We start from the raw sequence: 3,375 nt of genomic DNA, 5'->3' as shown, positions 1-3,375 counted from the left end.
GGAGGGTCTGGAGCTCAGGTCAGGCCTACTGAAGGTGGAGCAGGATGGGGAAAAGCTCCTGGGGCAGGTATGCAGGGTGAGGCAGGAATTCTCTCTGCAGCCTCCCAGACCTGGAACAGTTTCCTTCCTCTTTGTTTCTAGGATTACCTCAACCTGTTATTCAGGTTATGAAATTGTGAGGCAAAGGCACAGGAAGAAACATCCTGTTCCCCTGCCTGCTGGCTTGAGTGGCCTAGGCACAGACTCAGTGGAGAGTGGAGGGTGGGAAGCAGGAGATGGGGGTGGGGAGGTCAGAAGTTAGAAGGCATGAGTTGCTAACAAACTGCTTCACTGCGAACTGAGCAGATTGCCCATAGTCCGCCTTCACCATCCACGAGCCTCTCTGTTTGTCCTGCCCTCTCCCCCGGACAGCTTTTGACTTCTGGCCTCAGGTCCAACCCTGTGTACTGGACCCCGGGCATGCTCTGCTTTTCCATGCCAGGCCTTGTCTTCTGCAGGCCTGGTAGGGTGCTGAGCACTCAGGAGGTGCTTGCTGAATATTTGAGGACTGATCGAATTGGACTTCTTGCATAGTCCTGGAAGGTTAGGATGATGAAACCACCAGGTTGAGAAGGAAGCTGAAGTTCAGAGAGGGCAAGTGACTTGTCTGAGACCACACAGCCAATTGTGGATTTTATTCCTAAAGCATTCTCTGAGGACTGGTTGGAAGCAGGCTGGAGGTGCACTAGGAATGGGGATGTGACTGTGAACAAGAGGCACTCTGGAGCATCCCTGGGCCTCTGGTATTGCTCGTCCCTCTGTCTGAACACTGTTGCTCCGCCTCTTTGCCTGGAACACTCCAATTCATCCTTCCAGTCTCAGTGTAGCCGCCACTTCCTCTGGGAAGTTACCCGTGACCCTCCAAGATCAAACACCTACCTGTGGTTTTGAGTGGGAGAATGTCCTTCACGGTACCCTAGCTTGTCTAAAGGGGCTGACCACTCAGAGCACTCTGATTCCTTGTGATTGGTTCAGGAGGGAGCATGTGACCCAAACAAGACCAATCAGAGTTTTTTCCTGAGGGGTCTCTGGGAACTCGGGAGAGGGAGGCCCTTTTCTCCTTGATGATGCTAAGCTTGATGTCTGTAATCCTGGGGTGACTGGAGTCCCTTTGGTACCCCCTGCCAGTAGCTGCTGTAGACAAACCTCCCCAGAAGATGCAAATACAAGGGGCAGTGCCCGCAGTCTTGAAAGAATCAGGCAGCAAAAAACCTGTGAGGTCAGGAAGGAGGATGGATTTGGGATCAGACAGGCCTGGCTTTGTCACTTAGCACTTGTGTGTTCTGGGGCACCTGGGTCTTAGCTTCCTCCTTATAAACTGCGGCCAATGCTATCTACCTGTCCTGAAAAATGTAGCCGGCAGGGAGACCACCTGCTTAGAAGGCATCTGCTGCTCTGACAGCATCCACACCATTTCCTGCCTGTTGGCAGGTCCCATTTGCCCTGCGGCTTCCTGCAAGGGCACCCTCATGGCAGGATTCCTTTATGAATGTTTGCCGTTTCTGTGAAACCAGAATGGCATCACAGTATCTTTCTGTCTGGTTATTTGTGGTATTTCTTAATGGCCCTACAGAAGCTGGGACAGCTTCCTGCTTCCTGTAGCCCTCTGTAAACAAGTGCCTTGAAGCTCAATCTTGACCTGTCACAGAGTCCTGATGGATGAAGAAAGGGTTACTTTCTTTCCAGACTGAGAGGGTTGAGGTAAGCACCCTGATGCAGAAATAAGTGGGTACTTCCTCTGATTAAATCTGGTCTATGGTTCCTGTTGATCTCAGGATAAAAGTTGAAGTATTTCACGTGGCTTATATGGCCTTGTATACAGCAAAAGAAGAAGAGGACAGCAGAGGATGAGGTGGCTGGATGGCATCACCGACTTAATGGACATGAACTTGGGCAAATTCTGGGAGACAGTGAGGGACAGGGAGGCCTGGCAGGCCACTGTCCATCGGGTTGCAGAGAGTCGGACATGACTTAGCGACTGAACGACAACAATGTGGCCTTGTATGATCTAAGCCCTGACGTGAGGGTGACCTTGCCAGCCTCATCACTGCTGTCTCTACTTCCATTCTGCTCTCACCCCCAGAACTGCCCTGAGTGACGCGCTCTTCCCTTTCTGCTTTGCACACGTGATTTCTCTCTACCTGCCTTCCCTGTATGGCTCGTGTCTTCAGGCCCTTACCTAGCAGCCCTCTGTTGTTGGAAAAACAAAACTCAGAAGCGATTTCCTAGCCCATCACAGGCATGCAGGCTCAGCCAACAGTCATTTCAGAATCAGCCCTGAGTTGCAGAGGAAAGGAACGCAGGGCTCTGTGAACAAGCTCTGCGTCTCGCCTGGCGTGGCCGTTGGCCACAGGTCAATGTTCTGTGCTCTGTTTACCAGGTCATTGCTAAGGGGGTGTGAACTTGAGGCCAGAAAAAGAACTCGGAGACATTGGGTGACAATTAGCACCAGCTGAAGCTCTATGTCTGCACCTTCAATGGCTTTAGTCCTTCAGACTTTTTAGCACCTCTTGGCAATCAGGTTTCCTCCCATCTGCCCAGACCGAACCTCAGATTACAGACACAGGGGGTGATCTGGCGGGTTTGCTTTCAGACCACTGCAGTCAAGTGAATATCGTGATAAAGCGAGTCACACGAACTTTTTTGTTCCCAAGTACATATGCTATGCTATGCTAAGTCGCTTCAGTCGTGTCCAACTCTGTGCGACCCCATAGACGGCAGCCACCAGGCTCCCCCGTCCCTGGGATTCTCCAGGCAAGAACACTGGAGTGGGTTGCCATTCCCTTCTCCAATGCATGAAAGTGAAAAGTGAAAGTGAAGTCGCTCAGTCGTGTCTGACTCTTAGCGACCCCATGGACTGCAGCCTACCAGGCTTCTCCATCCATGGGATTTTCCAGGCAAGAGTACTGGAGTGGGGTGCCATTGCCTTCTCCGCAAGTACATATAAAAGTTGTATTTACACCATATTGTAGTCTATTATTAACAGAAGCAGAAGATATTAACAAGAGGAGGCAAGAATACCCAGAACTGTACAAAAAAGATCTTCACAACCCAGATAATCAGGGTGTGATCACTTACCTAAAGCCAGACATCCTGGAATTAGGAAGCATCACTCCGAACAAAGCTAGTGGAGGTGATGGAATTCCAGGTGAGCTATTTCAAATCCTGAAAGATGATGCTGTGAAAGTGCTGACTCAATATGCCAACAAATGTGGAAAACTCAGCAGTGGCCACAGGACTGGAAAAGGTCAGTTTTCATTCCAATCCCAAAGAAAGGCAATGCCAACGAATGCTCAAACTACCGCACAACTGCTCTCATCTCACACGTTAGTAAAG

At 50.5% G+C, this 3,375-nt stretch overlaps 1 protein-coding gene across 1 annotated transcript in view; it reads right to left on the bottom strand.

Annotated features, from left to right (window-relative positions):
* FAM3D (family with sequence similarity 3, member D) overlaps positions 1 to 3,375 on the bottom strand; it is a 38,262-nt gene that overhangs the window by 26,258 nt on the left and 8,629 nt on the right. The gene's annotated exons all lie outside the window — the stretch shown is intronic.

The sequence above is a fragment of the Bison bison genome, unplaced genomic scaffold, assembly GCF_000754665.1.
Source record: "Bison bison bison isolate TAMUID 2011002044 unplaced genomic scaffold, Bison_UMD1.0 scf7180017864304, whole genome shotgun sequence".
Taxonomy (NCBI): domain Eukaryota; kingdom Metazoa; phylum Chordata; class Mammalia; order Artiodactyla; family Bovidae; genus Bison; species Bison bison.
The sequence above is the reverse complement of the archived record's forward strand: the minus strand, read 5'-3'. Positions and strand labels throughout refer to the sequence as shown.